The sequence below is a fragment of the Microtus pennsylvanicus genome, chromosome 10 (genome assembly GCF_037038515.1).
Source record: "Microtus pennsylvanicus isolate mMicPen1 chromosome 10, mMicPen1.hap1, whole genome shotgun sequence".
NCBI lineage: Eukaryota > Metazoa > Chordata > Mammalia > Rodentia > Cricetidae > Microtus > Microtus pennsylvanicus.
This window is the reverse complement of record NC_134588.1, coordinates 39719105-39745113: the sequence shown is the minus strand read 5'-3', so window position 1 is coordinate 39745113 and position 26009 is coordinate 39719105. Positions and strand designations below refer to the sequence as shown.

The 26009-nt window shown below is 34.9% G+C and overlaps 1 pseudogene; it reads right to left on the bottom strand.

Annotated features, from left to right (window-relative positions):
* Positions 1-24699: 24699 nt before the first annotated feature.
* On the bottom strand, positions 24700-25745 carry LOC142858650 (small ribosomal subunit protein uS2 pseudogene; annotated as a pseudogene).
* Positions 25746-26009: the final 264 nt, after the last annotated feature.

Here is a 26009-nt window from a genome sequence, read left to right as displayed (position 1 = left end):
TAGGAGATGTGTCTTTGTTGATGAAGGAATGGCCTTTTTGTAGGAAGTATGTTACTGTAGGGGTAGTCTTTGAGGTCTCAGATGTTGAAGCTAGACCTAATGTGGCATTCATCTCTGCTGTGTACTGATCAAGATGTAGAATTCTCAGCAATTTCTCCAGGACTATGTTGGCCTACATGATGCCATGTTTCCTGTCATGATGATAATAGATCAGAGATCTGAAATTGTACACCAGTAAAAATTAAAAATGTTCTTTTTTAAGAGTAGCCTTGGTTGTGGTGTATCTTTTCACATCAATAGAAACCCTAATTAAGAGAGTGAACTCAGTATTTTTGCTTTCTGTTTTTGGGGTAGAAGCTCATCATGTGTCCCAAGATAATCCTCTACTTCTGATTTTCCTGCTTTGGTCCCCCAAGCACTGAAGATATGATTTATTAAAGCATCACTACATCTAGCCTATTCTATACTACCATTATGAGGTAATAATCTATAGGCTCAGTTGGTATGTCCTGAGAATAATGAAAAAATGTAAAAGAAAACAGATACAACTCAAGCATTTAAACTTACCAAGTTGACCAAGTCTGTTAAAACAAACTCTGTCTTCAATTGGAAAATATTTTTTTTAAAAAAAATGAGAGTTTACATAGGCAAAAGAAGGAATCTGCACTGGTTTTACTCACCTGAGTCTGAAACCAACCATGGTATTATGTCTTTCTCCCTTTATCATATCAGGGACATTTTTTGTTCATGCAGAGACATGTAACCTCTCAACATTCTTTACATAAAATTCTATTTAATATATTAAATTTAACACACCTGTCTCAACTGTGCTTATATTAGTATTAAAAACAGAAGATATTTTTAAAAAACAAAACAACAACAAAATTTGAAGTCCCACACTTGGTATTTGGTCTTCTTGTTTAGGCTCTTAAGGGAAGAATGCACAACTCACAACCTAAGCTCCTGCATCAAATTAAACATCTTTCTTACACTCGCAAATGGTGGCTTTCTAATTAGACAGACTGCAACAGCAGAGCCATGCCAGTTGGAGTTCTTCCTGAAGTCAAAAGGACCACTACATCCTTATGGTGAATGTGAGGTGGAGTAAAAGAAAAGCAGTATTTCTCTTTGGAGCCATGTTTGCAGTGTGTATAAAGCCATCCAGATTTTAAAAGAGGATGTGTCTAGATAAGAAACCAGGACAATCCAATGTCAAGACAGCAGAGAAATTCTTGCCAAGTCCTGAGTTCAGAATGTTGAACTAAATATCAGTGCACTTCAGGTCAAGAAAATATTCATCCTGTGTCATCATATGGTCCAGTATGTGCACTCTGCCTTTCATGGACAGCCTTAAATCTACAACTTCACTCTTCTCTTTAGTGGACAGTATAGACATTAACATGAACTTCAAACTCTACTATGGAGCTGCAGTAATAAAAATACCTTGGTATTGACATAAAAACAGATAGGAGGACCAATGAAATTGAAGACCTGGACATTAATCCACAGAACTATGACCATCTGATTTTAGACAAAAAATTATACAATAGAAAAAAGAAAGCATATTCAACAAATGGTGCTAGCATAACTAGATATCAGCATGTAGAATGCAAATAGGTCCATATCTTTCACCATGTATGAAACTCAAGTACAAATGGATCAAAGATCTCACCATAAAACCAAACACACTGAACCTCATATAAGAGAAAGTAGAAAACAGCCTTGAATGCATAAGAACAGGAGACTACTTCCTAAATACATATCTTGTAGAATACTGAGAGAAACAATTAATAAATGGGACCTGCTAAAGCTGTGTAGGTCTGTAAAGCAAAGGACACAGTCAACAAAAGGGAAGCCTACAGAATGGGAAAATATCTTCACCATCCCTATATCTGACAGAGAACTAATATCCAAAATATACAAAGAACTCAAGGAACTAGACACCAAAATAATAACCTATTCAATAAAAAATGAGGTATAGAACTAGGCTGAGAACTCTCCACAGAGCAATCTCAAATAGCCAAAAGATACTTAATGAAATACTCAACTTCTTTAGCCATCAGAGAAATGCAAATGAAAACAACTCCAAGATACCATTTTACACGTGTCAGAATGGCCAAGATTAAAACACTCATGACAGCTTATGCTGGAGAGGATGAGGAGTAAAGAGAACACTCCTCCATTGCTGGTGGGAGTACAAAACTGTACATTTGTTTTGGAAATCAGTATGCAGGTTTCTCTAAAAATTAGGAACCAATCTACCTCAAGACCCAGGAATAGCACTTTTGGGCATATACCCAAAGGATGCACAATCATACCACCACAAGGACATTTGCTGAACTGTATTCATAGCAGCACTGTTCATTTAGTAGTCAGGACCTGGAAACAACCTACATGTTCCTTAACTGAAGAAAAAATAAGGAAAATGTGGTACATTTAAACAATGGAATATGACCCGGCAAAATAAATAAATAAATAAATAAATAGACATCTTAAAATTTGCAGGACAATGGATAGAACTAGAAAATCCTTAATGTATGAGGTAATCCAGCCCTAGAAAAACAAATACAATTTGTATTCACTCATAAGCAGATAATAGACAAAAAGCAAAGACAATCAGCCTACAGTCATGACCCCAGAGAGCCTAGACAACAAAGAAGACCCCAAGAAAGATATACATGGATTCACCTAGAAAGGAGAAAAAGACAAGATCTCAGATCTCCTGAGTAAATTGGGAGCATGGGGGCAGAAGGAGGGTAGAAAGGGAGAAGTGAGGAAAGAAAGGAATGGGAAAAGTGTATAGCTCAATAAAAATAATAAAAAGAATTTCAGTTGCTGTAAGATTTCCTTCCTGTTTGTAAATTGAGATTTTTCTCTCATTATGATAATATGGAAAAACAAATGATTGACAGACTTATTTATAAAAATGATATAGCAATTATATAAGGATGATAGTTCTGTGATTGGTGTGGATGGAAGTTTAAGAACACTCCCGCAGAGCAAATATAAAAAGTTGGCATCAATGTGAAATGTTAAAAATTTCATGAATCTTATCAGAGCATCAAACTTTACTAGAATTTGGGCATCAGGTGATATTTGATATTCATTTGTAGTTTAAAGAAATGAAAATTTTTAATTATTGGTTTTGTGTATAATATTAGTGGTTACTGAAACTTTAATGAAAATGAGACAGAGAGAGAGGAAGTAGGAGGAGGAGAAGCAGAAATAAAGTTGGAAAATGACCGATTCCATGAAAGACAATGAATGGCATTAAAGAAAGTCTACAAACAACACCAGGGTAAGACTCAACACGCTTTGTCACTGTCCCTGGTGTCTTATTCCTAACTTCAGTCATTCAAAAGGTATAACTGACAGATTCACAGTAATTGCATCACAATAACGACAACAATAAATGTGTTTCCTTGGTGAAAAACCTATAGAAAATGATGCTATCCCATAAAAGATATTTATTTATGTTAACATAATTGACAGATGCTATAAAAGTAGATTTTACTATGTGAGTGAAACAGGTCAGGCAAAATTGGAGGGCACTCATCCTTGAAGCAGAACAGGAGTCAAGGTGGTAAAGAAAGAATATTCTAGATGGAATTCTGAATATATATTTAGGGTTAAGTAGATCATCAGTATTGACAAAAATTTAAGGAAATAGAGTTACAGAGAGCATAATAATTCAGGGATACATGGAAGATGATGAGGTAAAGAAGACAGCAGCAGAGGGATGCATAACTCTCAGATTATAGATTTCAACTTTAAGTGCAAATGTAAGACTTTGCAATGTTTAAGTAAGATGATCAGTTTATGATTTTAACAAGTGACCAGTCTTCTCCTTTTGGAATATATTAGAAAGTGGCAAACGGGATATTCTCACATTCTGGAAGAATGAGAACTGAGGCAGAGATGATGGAATTTCAAAAAATTCGTAGATTTTTGACACACTTAAATAGAATTAAAATATTATTTTTGGATATGTACGGAAACACTGCAGCAATATATGTTGTTTAAAAGCTACAAATTTGGGGTTAAATTTTATACTGCCTAAGATTCACAATAAATTTAATAAAACAATAACGTATGACACAATGTTCCTTCTAAGATCTATATCAGGATAAATTGTATCTTAAATTTTAAGGTACAAAATCTTGAGTACTTTAACTAATATAATAACTTAAAATTAAGTTCTTTACAATTTTACGAGATATAATGACAATAAGTGCTTCTAATTATGTACTAAAGTATAACACTGAAATGGGAATGTGTCTAGTTTGGTTTGTTGTTGCCATAGGAAAAATATTATTTTATTTTTCACTTCCATGTCAAAATCGAAAATTGCAAATGCCATGTGATTATAATTCTCTTGTAAACCCCAAGGTCAGGTCTATCACAGCAACACACACTCTTTGGTAGCAATTTATGTCTTAGTTTGGTTTTCTGTTGCTGTAAGAAAACACCATTACCAAAGTCAATTTCAAAAGGAAAAGATTTATTTCATCTTATACTTCCATTTCATAGTCTACAATTCATGGAAGTTCAGCCAGGAACCTGAAGGCAGGAATTAAAGTGACCTACTGTCATGGTTACTCATCTTGCTCATCCAGCTTTTTTATTCAAGCCTAGACCCCATGCCCAATAATGACTCCACTTTCAGAGGCCTGGGCACTCCCACATTAGGCATTAATCCCCAAAATGCCCCATAAAGTCATTTACAGGCCAATCAGATGGAGATATTTTCTCAATTGATGTTTACCCATTCAAGATGATTAAAGCTTTTAATATTAGGGTTTGTGGGAGGAGTCTAAAGACAAAGAGCTACCTTGCCTATCTCTTGCTAATCTGTATTCATTAGTCCAATACCACCCATTGCTATACCTCCTTCATATTTCAGAAGAATTGGGTCTTGTATTTGAATTATCTTTAGAAAAAAACATAGTTTCTAGGGAGGCCTTGCCTAAGTCTCTTTTAAGGTTACCTTGTTTTTCATGAGTAAAACATCTGAAACTTTTATTTTTCTTACTTATTTTTAGAAATTACTTCTTCTATCAGAGCAATGTCATAAGTGTAAGATTCTATATGTGCCATATTTCTAATCCATGTATCTATGGATGCTGATCTTGCCTTTAAAAGCCTAATCAAGGTTTTGCATTCTGATTGGGCATTTTCAAAAGTCAAAGATTTACATAATATTTGTCTAACTCCTGGATCTGATATTATTCCATTTACACTGGACGTCAATCTTTACAAAAGAAAATCAGTGAAATCTTCTTTTGTGCCTTCTACAATTTTAGTAAAAGATTGATACCTCTTTCCTGATTCTTCATGCTTCTCCCAAGCATTCAGAACTGCTATTTAACATGAAAATAAGGTATGGTGATCAAATCTACACTGTCTTTGCAAATTAGCATAGTGGCCTTCACCAAAAGACTAATCTTGGGAAATTTCAATACTTCTAGTCCCCCATCACTCTTCTATAAGCCTGACTTCCTCTCCCTACTATTTTTCCCACTGTAACCAAGGAACCATTCCCATTATTGCTGTAGCTAAATCTTTCCAGTGCTGTGGAAGAATTCTGTTTTGAGTTGCCTGTAAATTTAGCATCTTCTTCACATGGGTGAATGCATACCAAATGAAAAGATTGCTTTCTAAAATCTCTTCAAATCTAATATTTCTACAGAATCCCAATTAGTTTCTGAATAGTTTGGGGGGTATCAATAATCCTACTTTTATTCTAATATGAAATTGAATGAATTAATGTTGGTTTTATAATACATTGGGATGCTCCTCTTTGCTTTCATAATGCAGTGGTTTGATAGGTTCTTCTCTAAATTCCTCTGTCTGTGTGTGAATATTATTTCTTATTTTACTTAGCAGTTATTTGTAAGGATTGTATGTTATCAATCAAAATTTTCTTGTTTTCATTAGTAAGTCTTTCTAAATCTTATATCTTATCAGTAGTAAGTCTTTTTAAAGCTTATATCTTATAAAGAGTATGTCCTTATAAGGCCTGTATTATATCAAGAGGAAGTCTTTCTAAGCATTGTACTCATCAAGAGTAAGTCCTTCTAAGGCTTGTATTTTGTCAAATTTTCATATTTGGAACAGTTATCAAACCATTTTAAGGATAAAATATGAATTACAAAATTGATAGCAATGACAATTGGCATTATGTTAATCCAGTTAAGTGGTTTATCCCCTTATTTATTTTTGACATTTGCAAACCATCTAAACTAGTACTAAATAGAGTCCCAACTGCCTGCATTGTGGTATTTCTGATTCTTAACATGGGAAAGATTTTTCTTTATAATATTATTTAACTCTCTCTTTAAGGTTTTCACAGATATCTCATCTAATCTGCTAATTCTCAGTTTGTCCACAACGACAGCACCATTCACAGAGGCCTCTAGCCTTTCTTTCCTACAATTTCTAAGCATGAGTCCTTCCTCTGGAGTCTCAGGAGCAACTGACTGCTCACTGAGAGGACCAGGCAGTGACTGCAGTGGCACCAGCTGTACTGACTTCTCTGTCTGTGTGGTCATGTTACGGGTTGGGTTCCAAATGTAATTTTTCTGTCAGTTTAGCACCTGCAAATGAATCTATTGATACTTAATTACTGTCTTCAAATCCGCAACCCCCAAGTCATTGCCCTGCTGGCCACTTAGGCTGTTGACTGAAGGGCTTTCTGGTCCCATGCCTCCTGCTCTGCTGTAGCCCTAATAAGTAGGTTCAAAATAATTCTATCTCATTGTGTTTATCAACAAAGACTTGGAAGTCAGATGTGAGGATGAAAATCTGCTAGATCAGAGAAGTCAAGAAACAGCCAACTGACCTTGTGTTTTTGGCCAGAGATACAGCAAGAGAAGTGTCTCTTCCTCATATTGAGAAACTAAACCATGCCAAAGTGTATCTCCTTCATTTTTTTCTCTGCCTCTTCTCTATCCAAATCTCTAGCTTCTCTATGGCTAATTCCTTTCAGCTAGTCCCTGGATCCACCATTTTATTCAAGGTTTCACTGTATCAATAGTCTTGGACGTGTGAGAGTGTGATCAAAATATCCCACAAAAATGTATACATCTAAGTCTGAGTGGAAAAGTAACAAAATATATAGATATAATCTTATGATTTGATCTATTAAAAAAACTATACTCTAGATGGTTTCACTTCAAGGATTCTTGAGTAGAAGTTTGATGAATATATTGCTCAATTAAAAAAATAAAATGTTTTAATAAAATTGTCAATATCTCTTTATTCTAAACATCAGCAATTTTTATTACTTACAAACTAATGCATGCACAAACAACCAAAACAAGATACAACCAACAAAAACTCCTGCTGATGACAAATAATATTTAGAGGCACATTAACAGGACTTAATTCACTTTTTTCTCTCAAGTTCAATGGCATGGCTACGTACCAGTAGCGTTGCAACCATAATAGCTTTAAAAACCTTCAGTGAAAGTCCTGTCCTCAGAGCAATGTCACAATTTTACTAGTCTTCAATATATCTGGGAAAATATTTTCACAGAGCTTTCATCCTTTGACCTTATATGGAGCTCACTTAATCAAGAACTATGAAGCTGAATGGCTTAGAAGAGAAATTTATGAAATATTTATCTAGGTTAGTGGAAGTTAATGGTCTGAGGGAAGATAATAGGACTGGTGCGCAGGATCACTGGCTCAATTTATATCAGGAGTCAGAAATTTAAACTGATTAACAAAAACCAGTTAATGTGCTTACATGTCTTTATTCTAAGTAAATATACTTGGAAACAAGCTTAAAAGACAATAATTAATCAAAATGTGATTTACTTAAGTTTGATGAAGAAGCAAAATAAAAGGGAAGCTATTATATTTTCTCTTGAGATGCTAATAATGACAGACCACGGCATTTAAGATATGTTTTAAGCTGTTATATATCTATGACCTTGTTGATACATTAATTATTCAGCAGCTCATAAAACCTTTCCTGAACTAATGTCCAGAAATGTGACACTTTAAACTTGCTAGAGTCCCTAAATTACATTTTTTTCAAAAAAATTATAGCTATGAATTCCAAATTTATCAGCTATCGACTTACACATTCATTTACTCATGTGAATTTTTGGGGGTGTAATTTTTTTATTCTGTTTGGTAAAATATCTTTCTTGAAAGATCCAAGATCTTTATTACACATGGTTAGACAGAAAAAAGTATGGTGAATAGGATGTGTTTGGAATAGCTGCAGTACTGAAATCTATCAGATGTTTTTATTCTAGCATGCTGAATGGAGAAAACAAAGCATCTGTATAACAAATGCAAATTGAGAGTTTCAAAAAAGAAGACAAAGGCCGCTTAGGAAACATTAGTTGGGCAATATTGACTCTCCAAAACTAAGAAAATAAATATAAAAGTTTTGTCCTCCTTGTTATGCTTTTATTATACATGATTTAAAAATTCTTAATCATAAAAACAGAATCTTATGTAGATGAGCTGATTGGCTAAAAATGTATGAAAATGAAAGATGCATTGTCTTGGTCACTGTTCCGTTCCTTTCATAAAGCACCATGTCCAATGTAACACAAATAAAGCATTTAATGGGGGGTGTTTACACTTTCAGAGAGTTATTCTATGAACATTGTGAGAGGGCATGGAGTCAGGCAAACAGACATTATGTTGGAGCAATAACTAAAAGCTCACTTTTGATCCATAAATTGCATTCATAGGTGGACCTAGACTGGGTCTGGCTTGGGCTTTTGAAACCACAGTGCCCACCCCCAATGACACACATCATCAAAAAAGGCCACTTCAACTCCGACAAAGACACAACTCTTAATCCTTCCCAAAGAGTTCCAATAGCTGAGGACCAAGCATAAAAACAGATGAGACTACAGGAGCCACTCTCATTCAAACCAACACACACCTATGGAACATTATTTGATCATGATGGAGGTTTTACAGAGGGTCAGACATTTTAAGATATGTTCCAAATGCAGAGTTAAGAAACTGTGGGAAGTAAACTGTATTCCATGGAAAGGAGAGTCGCATGCAAAATTAATTACAGAAAATATAGCATTCTTGACTCCAGATGCTCCCCTAATTTTGATACTGAATAAAATTATAGGGAGCACTTTATAAGAAACAAAAACAAAACTGTGTTATTTATGCCTTACAATGACTCCTCTGGATAGTGTTATTATTTTAAATACCTTACATATAATGAAGAAATAACATATACAAATTCACTGATTTACTTACAGTTTATTGCTAATAAGCTTGAGTATATGTGCATGTGTGCATGCGCATATGCACTTGTGTCAAATGGAGACTGAAGGCTGGTGTCAGGAGTCTTTTGAGGTTACTTGTTCTCCACCATAATCATTAAGATTGCTTATCTCATATTTGCCTATGTGGCTCTATAAAAGTTTCCATTGTAATTGTTTCTTTGGAGACAAATTTTATAACAAATAACACTGTTGCCATTAAAAAGAGATTGTTTATGGAGAAATCAGAAAAAATATCCCAATGTAAATTATATATGCAATAATAGTTAATGATGACATCTAATGGGCCTCATATTAAATACTTATTGGGGTTTTTATTTGATAAGGGAGATGAGAAAATTGTTTAGCAAATTAGTATTAAGATTTTTCATATGTTCTTCACTTTGATTGATAGTACTTGTTCTGTAAGAATTAAAAATATTTAAATAAGACTGGATTGTTATAAATCTGGTTTAATCCTAAAGTTTTTAAAAATATATCATGATTTTTAACAATTTCTAAAACAATCATTTTTAACTACGTAGCATTAACATAATATATGATTGGAATATATTTAAGTCTCCATTATTTAAAAGTTAAGAAATAATCCCAATGGAGTTATCAGACAGAGGAATTAACAGAGATGAGTGCAGTTTATTATGATGAGGGAATGAGTGATCTTTTAATTAAGTATAGCTAGGAATCTTTTATTATCTAGAAAACTCATTTGTTGAAAGTCCCTCAAATAAATTGACATTTTCACATAATAGAATTTTAAAAACATTGATCCCTTGGGAATATTTTGAAAAACATTAAGTAGTACCTCACAGAGAAAAGTTAAATCAATCTTTTATTGTATATCATAACACAGTGAATATTACCTTTATACTTCCTTATATTTTTTAATTTATGTGGTGCTCAAGATACACATACATGAGCAAAATTTATAATAATTTTCATTACACAATAAATCTTTTCATACTTCCTGTCATCACATGCAATTTTATTTTATAAACAGAGCAGGTTTATTGCTAATCAATATGACTAAATACAAAAATATGTTCTTGAGAAATTAGCAGTGTTTACACTTTTAGTATTCACTCTTTCGTCACTTATGGTTGTTGGCAGAATTGACTTGCTAGTGAATTAATTTTCCTATGACATTTTGAGAATATTGTGCACTAGAGAAGGATAAATTATATGTTGACAGAGGTTTCTGTCCCACCTGCTCCACAGCCATTCAGTCCCAAATAAACACACAGAGGTCTACATTAAGTATAAACTAGATGACATATAAGCTCAGACATTCTTATTAATTAATTCTTACATCTTATGTTAACCCATAATTCTTGTCTGTCTTAGCAGTGTGGCTTTATACCTTATCAGTGAGTCATTCTCATCTTGCTTTCTCTTGATTTGGGTGACAAATGCAGACTGAGCCTTTCCTCTTCTCAGAATTTTCATGTTTTCATTGTCCAACCTATACTTCCTACCAATCACCCTGCCTATACTTCATGCCTGCCTACAGGCCAACCGGCGTTTTATTAGAACAATACAGGTGACAAATCTTTACAGGATACAAGATCATTGTCCCACAGCACCCCCTTTTTTTTTCAAAACAAAACTTTCAATTTAATCACCTTTGTTTAGCTTTGTTCCTTACCATTATCCACAACAACTTGTAATCAATACTCTAAACAAAGACAAAAATTCATATTCCATTTTTTTGGTAATGTGGTTGTAGTTTTTTGGGATACTTCCTACTGATTGTTGGCATTGATAATATTATGGGGACCTAAAAAAATTTAGGGTTATAATCAAATCCTACCTGGAATATTCTGTGAGACTTGATCAACTCATCCAGCAGTCTTGAGGCTATTCTGAATGTAGAACACAGAGGAAACTCCACTAGAGGACCTTTGAAATGTTAGATCGACTGGGCCATCTGCTTCTATGGGAGATTTTTTAGGGCGTCCTCCTTGATCAAACCTGATTTCTCTTAAACCAGAATGAATCCACAGCCTCTCATTTCTTGTGGAAACAAAGGCAAAACCTCTTCTCCAATGTAGCATATCTTTTGACTTATATTTTGAAGTCAAGGTATTATCAAAATGTATTTGTTGGATTATAATCAAATTTATAATCAAAAGTATTTTAGCAGCTGTTCCTTTTCCCTCAGACATCAAACAATTCAAAAACAACACAATGACATACAGCATCCAAATTCTCTGTATATTTTTTCATCTTTACGTGGCTTTATTTTAAATTCTATTTCATTTGTTTTTATTTTTAATTTTTGGTTTTTTGAGACAGAGTTTCTGTGTATATCTTTGGCTGTCTTAGAACTCACTCTGTAGATGAGACTGTACTTCAATTCACAGAGATCCACCTGCCTCTGCATCCCAAGTCTTGGGATTAAAGTTATGTGACACCACATAACTATTTTCTCTTTTTTAAAGGACTTTATCCTTCTTTTCTCTCCCAAGTATACATATATTTTTAAACACACTATAAACCATTTAGAGTTTTTTTTTCCATCTGAATCTATATTTACTCTATCTCTCTCTTTTTCTGACCACATTAGTCTTTAATTTGCTAAGTGATATGACTAGGATTAAAGCTGTGACTTTGATAGCTGGATCCACCCCATTCCTTAGCTTTCTAAGAGTCTAGTTTCATGGTGGAGGTACTGGCAGGAGCCATGTTTATTGCCACAACTCTGTGGAATTCAAGGTCTCTGCCACCACCAAGAAGCTCGCTGTCAGCTATTCATAAATACCTTCTTAGTGTTGGGGGAGGGGCCTCTTAAAAGAGCTGCAAAGATTTTGCAGCTAAAGCTGTGTTAGGAAGCCTCTCTTAAACGTGACACACTTGCCTCTAGCAAACAGAGCCCATGTGAGAAAATGCTGCTACCAAGAAACTGTGGTTACCTCTGTTCTTTTGTGTTTAGAATTACTTCCCAAATGGTCACAGGTTATATGTGGTTGTAGTTGTACATGATGGCACCATTTGTAGGCAGAGGCTTTTGTCCATTCCTTGTTGCACAGACCCCTGGAAAAATTAACACAAAAACTATATTATTTAAATGACTGGCCAATAGCTTAAGCATATTTTTGACTAGCTCTTATATCCTGAATTAACCCATCTCCATTAACCTGTTTATCAACATTTGGTTGTGGCTTACCAGGTAAAGTTCCATCCAGCATCCTGTGCCTGTCTCCAATGGGGCTACACGGATTCTCCTTGACTCCTCCTTCTTCCTTCCAGCTTTCAGTTCAGTCTTTCCAACCTATCTCTGTCCTGCCCTATCACTGGCCAAAGCAGCTTCTTTATTCATTTATCACCCAATAAAAGCAACACATACACAGAAGGACCTCCCATACCATTTCCCATTTTCTGTTTAAATAAAAAAGGAAGGTTTTAAAAATTACATATTAAAAAGCAGTTATCAACCAAGATTTATAGTTACAATATCTATATCTACTTTATCTTTTATCATAACTAACTATTCTTCAACTCCATTAAAGAGCTCAGAAGGATATAATATTGCCTAAAAAATCAGGAAGTGAATTGTAAGCAAAATTCAGCCAAAGTTTTCCTGTAATGTTGGGGCATTCAGTCTTCAGCCTATAGGCCCATAATATCCAGCAGGCTTTTCCATGAAGCAGAAAAATTTAAAGACAGTTCTACCTATATTGACAATTTGTTAGTCACCTTCTTCTGTCATCAGTGATTGTCCTCCCTATATGAGATTATAGATGGCAAACTGCTTCTACCCTCTTCTGGGACTCTGATAAATTTTACTATGTGGAGCTACCTTTGATTTTAATCAAAGTATTTTCTTGTAACTGGACCAACTCAGCAAGTACACTCCAAGTGGACAGATATTTGACCACTGTTGTGAGCTCACAGAGATAGGAAAAGTTAAGACTCTGACTCCTAAAGCCACAGATTCAGGAGGTTTCTTTCAAAATTACTTCCTTCCCTGTGACTCAATGCTGGGAAGTCTAAGAGAAAGATGTGAATCATAGAGAAAGATATGAGCATTTTCTTAATCAATATTTGTTATATGGATTCTAGGGCCATATATGGTTAGATTGAAAATCTGTTCAAATATTAATTCCATTAATTATTTTGCTTTCTGGTCTCTAATGTTTTTTCATGTATTTGCAGGTACACCCCCTCCCACAACACACACACACACACACACACACACACACACACACATTTCCTTTCTGGTCCATCCTTCTCATTGTCTGGCTTTTCTCCACTTGTTCCTGGTTTTATAAGTTGCCTGCTTCCCAGATGCTATTCCGCTGAAAGTCACTTGTTCCACAGAGGAATTCTCTGTTTCTTTCCCTCTGATCCACTTTCCAAAAATGTTCTAATTGTTTTCAATAAATTCATGTCTACATACTATGGTTAATTTAGTGAAGAACTGCCTTACAGCTGTTCTAGACTTCTCTGGGGATGATACGGAGCTGTGTATGCCACTGCTTCTCCATTTCTAGTCCATAAAAGTGATTAGTTTAGGATTTGGTTCATGTAATGAATAGGTCTACATCATTAAATATTCTAATGGCACTTTGATTTAATGTCATGTATTTGCATATCATTGTTTGATATTAGCTCCTTAAGTGTGAGAACCATAAAAATTCAAGCTGGCAAGATGGCTTGACAGATAAAAGAACTTTCTGTCAAGCATGAAACTTGAGTTCAATTTCTGGAGCTACATGGTGGAAGGAGAGAACCAACTCCTGTAACTTGTCCTCTAATTTCCTCACATGCATTGCACTGTCTGTGCATGTAGATGTGTGCATACCCATCCAAGAGAAAACCATCCTGGTGCAAGGAAGGGGACATTGTAAAATCTGCGTGTCTATACAGGTAATATCAGAGGAACTTTACTAAATCATAGGCCTCAAAACTTCCTCTTTCCTTAATAGTCACTCAGTCAGTGATTTAAGGAAAAAATAACCTAATAAAAAGGAGGCACAGATTAATGAATTAATGTAGTGAAGCTTTTAGCAATGAGTGTGAAAATCATCTCTAGTAATAGTAATAAATGTTGACCATGTAAAGGCTATTAGGAATATTCAAGCTGTGACTAATTTTGTACAAGGTAAGTAAAAGAGAGGTGAAGATTTGTATATTGACAATCATAAAAGGAGTAAACCTGAGCCATGAACTAAAATTTAAAGAAGTGGAGAAAATATCCAATGCCAGTAGTTACAAAAGATGGAGAATTCTTTATTGACAAAGAAATTTACACATTATCACATCAAGGATATTATACACACAAAAAAAACAGTTTGTGACAATCAAATTAACAATAAAGTGCAAAAGCTCTCTCAAGATCAAAGGGACATCATCCCAGAGATGCAATGGTTTAATGCATGCAAACTATAAGTATAATATATAATTTGCCCAGAAAAATGTCCAAAATAATGGCAATTTCAAATAGCAGAAGAATGTGTTTCAGTAAAATTCAACATCTGTTATTTATATAAGCTCTAAACAAATTACAAATAGAAAGAATATGACTATAGACAAAATTCATATATAATAAATCTAATACATTACATAGGATGGGCCAATTTTAAATGATTGTCCTCTAAATATCTGTAAATGGAGACAGATTTTTATTGTCACATGTTTTATTCTGCACAATGCTAGAAATACAAGCCAGAACAATTCAGAAAAAGATATAAATAAAGGGCATCAAATTAGAAATAAGGGATTCAAATTATCCAAATAACCCCTATTTTTAAAGGACATTATTTTAGAAAAAAACCCCAAAGACTTTATAAAATATTGTTAAAGCTAAGAAGTATATTTAATGATGTTACATGATGCAGAAATCAATAGACAATAATCAAAAATAATGTATATGCTGGTTTATCTTCCATATGCGATTAATGGATGGATCTTGATATGGGACAACAAAGTGCCTAAAACATAGGAGACGTGAATATAAATGACACTAGCTAACTTTAAGTGATTTACAAAGCAGAAACTCTGGAATATGATAGGCTAGGTAAAGTTCATGTGGTAAAAGAAGCTGCTGCAAATGTCACAGTGATAGCGCTGATCGCACATCCCTGCTAGAATGACCCTGCAGCCTACCAGAGAGGATAGAGAAATTGGGCCAGAACACTTAGGCAATCTATAAAGATCTGTTGAGTGATATAGCCCACTAGTGATGAGCTTCTTCATAAAAAATAGTGATTTATAAATCTGCACACACAAAAAATCCTAATGCATTTAAATAAGCAAAGATAAAGAGAAAAGAAAAACCTGAGTCCCCAAATGTTAAATTGTTGGACAGAAGACAATCTAAGGATATATATAGTGTTGGGTTTCTGGTTTTGTTTTTATTTGACGTTATGCTTATTTCTCTTAGCTTTCAACTCAAAGAATTTCTGTATACCTTATTGGAAAGGGAATTAACCATTTATGGTTAATTATGTTTTCTTCATTTATTTCAGTTAACTTGTGTCACAGAGAGAGACACATAATTTATTTAAAGAAACTTTTACATTTTTAATCATAAGAGTGAAGCAGTCATCTGTAAAATGGTAAACTGGTAAATATGGTATATCTTAGCCATCATGCTGAAAAGCTTGTCAACAGAGACGAGACTTCTACCTCTCTGACTGTTCCAGTTCACTGACTAAATCCACCATTTTGCCAAAGGGCAGAGGACTGCTGTCAGTTTTAAAACAAGTTCTACCACTGTGTGTAGTAATGTGTAGATGAGATGGGCCAAGCTGGCTTGATATAAGACATCTGTGAGAGAAAATGAGAAGTTTTATATAGCTGAGAGTAGAATAGGTATGCACCAATCTATCTGTTGGAACAAATAACATAATTTCTATGTAGTGGGTGATTTTTCTAAATATCTCAGAAAGTGTGAGTCTTCAGAATAGCAGCAGGGAATCAAGTACAATATGACCATAGGTTTCAAAAGGAGACATAGATAAGTGATCCTTTATATTGTAGCATAATGTTTTAAAAGTAAATGGACAGAAGTGGCTGAAATACTGAACTGAGCATGTACAATTGTGTACATTGTCACAATCATAAAGGAAACATTTCACTTCCTGTTTTTAACTTTGTGTATGAATTGTAGAGGCAACAGTTGACTTTAAATTATCACCTGCTTATTTGCTATTTTTGTCCTTCTAAATTAAAGAATGTGTAAATTCTTAATTTCTTGAGATTTTGAATTATTAAAACACATTCTTTCATGATTAGGCAGAAACCAAAATTTTGTTCTCTGTAAACTTAAATATGGCAAATTATTTGCTTGATTCTGTTAAAGTTAGGTAATTGTTTCGGTATATTTAAATACTTTCTAGAAACTCAAGCTTTATTCTTTGTCCAGAAGTCTTGCTTGATAATCATTTGATAATCATATATTTTCATGTGATAGCTAGCATCATATTCAATTATGTGTCTATATGCTAGTCATAGCTATGCAATTTTTGATCATTACTCAATGCCTGTCTCTACTCTAAACACGATTTTCTTTGAGAGTAAGCTAATTTTGCATGCATACTTGTTTCCAGTCATTTAAGGATCATGGCAGTATAAAAACACCAAGAAATATCCAATGACTGGATCAGTGGCTTACTTAAAGAATGAATTGATAAATATATCCTACTATAAAGAACTGAGAATTTTCCCATAACAACAAAGCCAGATGTGCTTTGTAGTAGTATATCATGCACATATGTTTTTATGAGGCTTTGTACAAAGTCTGTTAAGAGGTAGACAAGGGAGAAAACTATTCCAGGATATTCAGTAGAAGAAAAATAAATGTGCTCCTTTAGTTGAAGGATTACAGAACTAATCCAGTCTACTGAGGAACCAAAGGTACTGTATGTGTTATCGACAGATGCTAAAACTCAACCAGTGAGGTTAATTATGTCAAAAGTGATTTTGCACATTTACATTTGCCTTGACAGAGAGTAGTGAACTATTTACTTCTTTTTCCTTCATCTCAATTTCTTTAGCCCACTAGGAGTGCCTACAGAAGGGGAGAACAGGGTCTTATGGAGCCATCATAAAACTGACTCAAGCCACACCCATATCTACATGGGCTTTAAATAAATATATTCTGCTTTAGTTGAACACTATGATACAAAGAGTCTACTTTAGGACAAATAGAAATGTCTGTGCTATAGTTAAATGTTTGTGCTTTTGTAAACTGTTTTGTAGCAAAATAAAAAATGACACAATGGAATGTTATTGTGATTTAGGCAGATTTGATGCAAAATACATTTTAGCTAAGGCAAATTGGAACCCAGCTTTTGTTGAATAGCTATGGCTTGTAAATTATATAAAAATAACATCAGTAACAACAACAAAAAGAATGCTTTTAAAGATAATCCAAGACCAATTTAATTCAACATAGTAAATTATTGTCAGTTCATGCCGAAGGCCAGCTGCAACAAAATTTGTACATTCCAGGGTAGAAGCATAAGAATTAGAATTATTAAGCAAAAGGAAAGAGATGAGAGAAAGAAGAGACAGAAACACAGAACAGCATCAGGAAGGAAATTCAGTGATTACTGAATTGCCCAAATTTATTTTCCACATCCTTATATACTTCACTCCGGAAGGGATGGGGGAGGCAACAGACTTCATTAACGTGATATAAGGAATAGACTTGAATTCTCCAACCTTTGGTACAGGTAGAATGGATCCACATCCATACCCAAAATACTAATTGACCACACCCAAGGTCAGAATCTCTTGTTTACAACCATATCTGTTGTCAACAACTTTGAAAGAGCAAAAATAAGTTCAAACTCTCTGACCTCCATGCAAGGTGGAACAGGCTTGCATCTTTGGGTCCACACAAGTTTGCAAGTAGTAAGAGTCATGTTTTTCTTTAAGATGAAACTGACATCTAGAACATTAGTATACTGCTTATCACCAGAGTTAAGCCCTCATGTGGCTGTGCCTAACTAAGTACCTCAGTTACTTTTCTAGTGCTTTGAAGGGACACCATTGCCAAGAAAACTTAGAGAAGAAAACCTTTGGTCAAGGGCTTGTTTACAGCTTCAGAAGGTTAGTTTATTGCCATCTTCGCAGGAAACATGGCAGCCTCGTCTCTCCCTCTTTTTCTACTCAGGGAGCACCTTATATACAATCAATGCAATAGATATTCAAGTCAATGCAATATATATATATATAAAAAATGTAGATTACAATGTATGGATAAATATAACTTTTAACCAAAACTTGAAAGGTTAAACATGTTTATTTTAATGTTGATTATTACATATAATTTCAGTTATGAAATTTAGTTCTAGAATTAATTACTTTCTTTAATTTCATCTGTTTTTATATTATAGAAAAACAAAAAACTTCTTGTTTCTTTAGTATTTATAGTTAAAAAGTCATATGTCATATATATATGCTGCAGTTTGGGAAATGCATGCAAGAATGTCTAATTACGTCTAAGAGACTAAAACATAGACTAAACAAGCCTGAAAGTCAAAACTATAGTTCCACAGAAGATATGACCACACATATCCACACATATTGTACCATGGTCGTTCTCAAGTAATATCTCTATTGCTACATGTAAAACAGATTAACACCTATTAAGACAAACAGAACTTCCTGCTATTACTGTGTCTTGTTTGCTTAAGGTCTCATGACTTTTTTAATGACATTTAGTGTGCATCATGATAAACTATTGTGATTCTTCGTGATCCCAAGCCTTTAGAAATAAGCAGACAGCTTGTATGCCTTACTTCTTGTCATATTCCTTTCTATTAAGAGAATAGCAGGAAGTGCACAGTGCTCAGAAATAGCAGCTATTTTGGAATACAGTCAATCACATGTCACCCAGTTCCCAAGAGGAAAATGAATAGGCCAGTTTTGCTGAGCATGATATAATAATTCATTTTCTTCTCTGCTTTCGATTGTGTCTGAGGTGTCTTTCTTAAATAATAAGAAGTAGCTCATGTTTGCATTTGAATATATCACTAACAATGCTTCGTGTCTCTAGAAAATAGGAACCCTAGAGGCTTTTAAAAAGCATCTATTATCTCTTTATTTCAATCAGTTTTCATAATCGTAGCAGTCAGTGTGTTTCTGGTGAATTCTATAGACCCCTGAACATGCTAAATTCGCATTCCAAATATTTAAAAGACTGAACTGGTTCTTTCAGTAGAGCAGAAGACATTGAGAAAATAGATGCCCCTAGGATGCTTTTAATTGCCAAAGGGTGTGTTACATGCCAATACCACAACTTTCTGAGATTTATTTCAACAGTGTCGCATATATTCCTTAAATTCCACCTTCATTCTGAGCAGATTAAACACTGAACTATTTTACCATCTTAAGAATATAAGTAGACAATAAAGAAATTTTAATTTATATTAAATATCATGGTCTTGTCATTTTCATAGGCTAAAATCATATGCATATACCTTTACATGTTGTTCATTAGTTCCTTCAGCCTCTAATAACTTCTAAGAACCGTTTTTGCTTTTTAAAAATTCTTTTATCAGATTTTTTGAGACAGGATTTTCTTGTAACTTTGGGGCCTACCATGGAACTCAGTCTGTAGACCAGACTGGCTTCAAATACACAGAGATATGCCTGCCTCTGTCTCCTGGGTGCTGGGATTAAAGGTGTGCACCACCACCACGTGCGTGGTTTTTGTTTGTTTGTTTAGAAACATGGTCTTCTGTTGGCTAGCTCAAGCTTACAGTGTGCTTGTTGATGACCTTGAATTCCTGATACTACTGCTTCTACCTCTGGAGTAATTGAAGCACAGGCACGTGCTCCCTTGTCTGCAAGACTTTTGAGTCCCAATTTCTTTTGAGTCCCAATTGGGACTCGATTTCTTTTGAGTCCTAAATTAGTAGTCTTTTCATCTTTTTACAAATTTATGTTCTTGGACAGTTCCCACATTAAATTTTGGGTTTTTGATTTTTGAGTTGTGTCATTCTTTGTAGTATTTTTTTTTGAGGGGGGCAGGGTTTCTCTGAGTAACCCTGGCTATCCCGTCTCACTTTGTAGACCAGATTGGCCTCCAACTCAGAGATCAACCCAGCTCTGGCTGGGGAGTACTGGGATTAAAAGATATGTGCCACCACTACCCTGGCACACTCCTAATTTTTATTTTAGCAATCTGTCCCTGTATTGTAATCATACCACAACTAATGGTTCCACACAACAATGTTATTTTTCCAAGTGTGTAAATTTTCCAGGGAAGATTTTCAGTGTATTTTATTGTAACCCGAAGATATTTATCTTGCTTTTTTGGTTTATTTCATTTGAGAATGTTCAGTCTTCATCATTGTCTTTCTCTGTCTTACTCAGAGAACTGAAATGCTTACACATGAGAGATGTGGCCAAGCGCCTATTTCTTACATGATGTTAAATATGTTTCTAAATTTTGCTTGAATAAATTCTTTGTGTCTCATTCTGTATTGTTTACACATATTATAATGTTATCTATTTAGTGACTGATTTTGTCTTTCAGATATAAAATGTTTCATGTTTATGTAGATTAAAATTAAATATTGAAATTCTGTATTTTACAGATTTTTTTGTTTATCTTTCCTTTAATTCATTATAACAATTACTTTGTCACAAAAATGTACTTCAATAAATTAGCAATGACTAAATGTTATTTTTTTATGAAAAGCAGTTCTCTCTGTAAGAAAATATCTGCTAATTTCACATCATATTTTTATTTTATAGTGACCCTTCCTGATCATTATATATTTTCTTATGGTACATTTTTATAAAATTTAATAATTTTTCCTTAGTAATGTGGTTATTTTGATTGTAGATTTCCTTGGCCTTTCAAGTCTTATAGACTTTAATATTCTTTACTATTTATATGTTAGTGTTCTTCTTACTTCTTGTATATAGTCCAAACTTTAATGTATGATACTTTTGATTGTCGATTTTAAATAATACTTCTTGCATTTTGTTGATTAAAAACTATTTTTAATATGTCTGTGAGGTCTTGTAATGAAATTCACATTTTGACCTATCAAATTTGTAATGAAGATTGCACTCCTCCATGTGGGTGGGCTTCCCTCTCTCTGTAGGAGTTCCCAGTGACTTTATGTTATGCCATGATATTTCATAAATATTCCCTCAAGTCATAAATATTCATAAGTTTCTTATAAGTTCAGAGCATAAAGTCCAATGAACTGTTATCCAGTCTTGTAGTCAATACACTCCAGTATCTGTCTGGATGTGTTCTATCTTGCTTTGTTAAATATACTTCAGCTTAAACTGTTTATGAATTATCAAATGATTATTTTCATCAAAAAAAAAAACAAGAACCAAGGTTAAAGCTTTACCTAATATCAAATGTGTTATTCACACAGGAATTTAATCACCTAATCATGTGCACATACTAAAATATCAATAAATCACAAAATTTTAAATTTTGGTTTAGTTCCTTTGGTACACAATATCCTATCTATGTTGCTAGACATTAAGTCTAAAGAAAATTAACATTAATCTTCTATCCCAGAGGTTCATGCTTAACTCCCAAATAGATACATTGCTCTGCTCTCTTGGCCTAGTTTAATGTCAATTTTATACAAACTAAAGTCCGCTGAAGAGGGTCTCTTACTTCAAAAATATAGTAATAAGGTCAGTCTATAGGTGGTCAAGCCAGTATTTATTTCCTAATTAATTAAGCAACTCATGCAGGAGGAAGTGATTGTTAGGTGCTGATTGTGGGTGTATAAATGCTTGAACTGGTGATCTGGGTTTTGTAAAAAAAAAAAAAAAAAAGCAGCCTGAACAAGTCATGAGGAGCAAACCAGTAAGCAGAACTTTTCCATGACTTCTGCATCAGCACCTAAAGCCAGGTTATTTCCTTGTTTGGAGTTCTAACCTTGGCTCCTCTCAATAAACTGTGATTCAGTATATGCAACATAAAATCCCTTCCCTCTTCATGATGCTGTATTTCATGATGTTTCATCACCATAATAGTAACCCTAAGACATATTCCTTTATAACTTTGCATGACATTAATTTTATTCATTCTCTGTAAAAAAAAAAAAGACTGTGAGAATAATGTTTTTCAAAGAGTTCTGTGAATCTTTGTAGAAAATTGCCAAATTTGAATGGATTAAGGAAACCCTCTCAATTTGCATTTGCTGTTTAAAGTCTTGAGCAGATATAGCAATTTAACTAACATCAGGTAATGATTCATAATGATATAATAGAACCATATTATCCAATTCCAGATGAAAAAAAATTCCATTGCAGACTGCTTTTGATACCAGTTCAAAATTGCTCAAAGAACTTAGACCATCATCCCAACTTTATGATGGGAGTAAAAGTTGAACAGATCAAAAATCAAAACTTTTATCTAATCCATTAGAAAACTGAATAGGTGAGACTTCAAATAACTCTAAAATCTTGATAGACAGGTAGTAAATGTAGAGATTCACAGAGTAACATGCTTAGACAAAATTTAAATCACCAGAGACTATAGAAATAGAATTCAGTGAAAGCAAGAAATTTCTGGCAAATTTAGCATTAAATATCAATGCAGCAAATTAATGAAAATTACCATAAGGAATTTAATAAGGCACTAAAAGTGAAGAATCAAGACATTCATCAATAAAAGTTTCAGAAAAGAGAGCACTGAAAAAGTGACCAATTATTGCCATATGCCCAAAAAGTTTCCAAAGAAAATTAGGAGGAATGGTTTTATCTAACTGTTATCCCTTTGATGGAAGTGCCAAAGGATAGATAGAAAAGAGCTACAAATCTTGGTGTCATAGATAGCTTTATATGTGGGTACATGGAATATGAGAAAATAAGAAAATCTGAAGATATATTCAAATTAGTAATCACAGAATCACAGAATTCTCACAGATTAACTTGGCAAATATAAGTCTACAAAATGACAAACTTAGAAGAAAATTTAAGGCTAGTTTCAATATAAACATACATTCAACATGTGAGCAATCAGCAGAATACCTAGGTATATTATTTTTAATATTTAGGATACTTAAACTAAATATTTTAGAAAGAGTCCAGAGGGGGAAAATGTCTACATGTTTTCTGTATAGAGGAACAAAGAGAATTTAACTGACGAGGATGGTTAACTTTCTCAATTTGACACAAAGTAGAATCACAGCGGAAGAGAACTTCAATGAAAGATTTTTACAACAGGTTGTCCTATGGTCACTTCTTTGGAGATTTTCTATTATCCTTAATTTAGGTTGGAAGAAGCACAGTAAATTGTTGTGACCTTCACTTCTATCCCCTCTTTTCAGGTCCTATGTTGAGGTAATATCTGACAGGTCCAAACTCAACTGGTTTGTTTATTCCAGGGAAGGCCATATGGATTAGAAATGTTAGGCAGAAAAAACAAAGATACAAAAGAAATATGTGCAGACACAAAATAAATTTAGGAGACAACCCACTGAATACTGAATCCACCTGTGTTTATTTCTCTCATGATCTTTAATTACCAAACTCAAAAGAGTAGGGGGAGAAGAAAGCAAGACTTTTTTTTTTTTACCATGATACAAATGAGGAACAAACAAAGTAATTATCATCTTAAAATCCAAAACACAAAGTATTTAGACCCTAGGTCAAGATATACTGTTCATGACTACACTGTAATTCAAACTTCCTATCAATAACCTAATAAGGAATAAGAATAGACCTGAACTCTCTGACCTTTTTTCAAGGTGGAATGAATCCACATCTGTGGGATCCAATAGTAAATATGTATGGTATTTTCTGATACTAGTCCAGATAAACTTAGGAAAAAGGAAAGTTTTGCATCTCTTTCTTACTTGACCTTCGCTTTTGCAGGAAGTTGTTCTGCCATGTTGTTTTGCTGTTGATTTTTTCATTGTTATTAAAGACAAAGTCTTCAGGTTTCCAAGACAGACTGAAGACCATTTGTTCTTCAGGAATACCTCTGGCCTTTAGTGCCAGAGTAGGACTACTGTGGTATTTATAATAATGGTAAGAGTAAGTACAGGTTTCTTAGGCTCTTGGGTATGACACAACCATTGCTGAAATACCGTAGCTGTATCTTAAAAACTAATCTAATACATTCCCTTTTAGGTTCTATATTCTACAAGAGATCTGTGCCTCATAAAACATTTAGGGAATAATACATTGGGAGAATGATCCATATCAAGATTGTCCCTGTAGATGTTTCATCTAAAAACAGTTTATCTTCAGAGGCATAGCATATCCATTCATTTCAGGGGACACAATAGCATTACTCCCCAACTTAAGTTTAGATCTGTCAGTCTCTGTGAAGGTGATAATTGTGGTGTATTATATTTCCTGGGGATGTATTAACAACTGTTTAGTCACTACAGATAGGGCACAGATGGAAAGCCAAAGAGATGAATCTATCAAAATCTAGCTTGGTGAAACAATGAGTCTATTGTTTGTTTGTTTGTTTGTTTGTTTGTTTGTTTGTTTTTTTACAGCTTGTAGGAACTTTATTTTCCTTCCACCTTTTTTCCCTTTGCTCAGGTGACTGCAGAGGAGCTCAGGACCACACAGTGGTGGCTCCAACCCACTCGGTGGCCTGCGCTGTGGGAGCTGCTGACCAATCCTCAGTGGTTGGCTGGGCACTCCAGTCTTCAGTAGGGAACTGCTGGATGGGCACCGAGGGCACCTGCACCCCCTCAGACCAGTCAGCCACCTCTGGCTGAGCAGCAGTGAACTCAGGAGCTGGTGTAGTCCATTCACCCTGAAACTCCTCCTTGGTCACAGCCTTCTCAGCAGCAGCCTGTTCTTCCTTCTCAATCTCCTCTGGGTCTCTGTAGAAGTAAAGATCAGGCATAACCTCCCATGGGTGCTCACGGGAGATAGTGCCACGCATGCGGAGTACTTCACGGGCCAGCATCCACCACATCAAGCCCACTGAGTGAGCTCCCTTGTTGTTGCACGGGATGGCGAGGTCCACATAGCGCAGAGATGAGTCTGTGTTACACAGGGCAATGGTGGGCAGGTTCACGTAAGATGTCTCTGTGAGGGGCTGGTGGTCAGCCCTGGGATCGGTCACCACTAGAAGCCGCGGCTCCCTGAAGGCTGCCTGGATCTGGTTAGTGAAGGTCCCTGGGGTGAAATGGCCAGCAATCGAAGTGGCTCCAGTGGCGGCAGCAAACTTCAGCACGGCTCGCTACCCAGTGTTCCTGGAGGAGATGACGCTGACATCAGCGGGGTTCTCGATGGCAACAATAGCCCGAGCTGCAAGCAGCAGCTTCTCCCAGGTCCTCTTCAGATTGATGATGTAGATGCCATCGCTTTTCCTTTTGTAGATGTACTGCTCCATCTGGAAGTCGAGGTTGGTGCCACCTAAGTGGGTGCCTGCAGCAAGGAATTTGAGGACATCCTCCTCCTTCATCTGCAGGACATCAAGGGCTCCGCACATTGTGTAAGTTTCCCTTTAAGTTACGTCGGGAACCAAGAACAACGCCGTATGGACCCGTCCTGGGGCAGCGCGGAAAGGCGAGTCTATTGGTTATTAAAAGAAGCATTAGTCAGTCATTGCTTAGGGAGAGAAGATGGGAGAATGCAAGGCAGCTGTGACATTGTGAAGCACAGCTCCAGCAAGGGCCACAAGTTATAAGGGATACTCCACTGGAGTTCATTGTATGACACTCAGGAAGCTCTACTAAAGAGTTGCCCTCCTCACCAACTGTTGACCACTTGTGTAATCTTATGATGGGGCTTCACAAACTATGAGATTTTGTGAACTTCCAGAGTCTT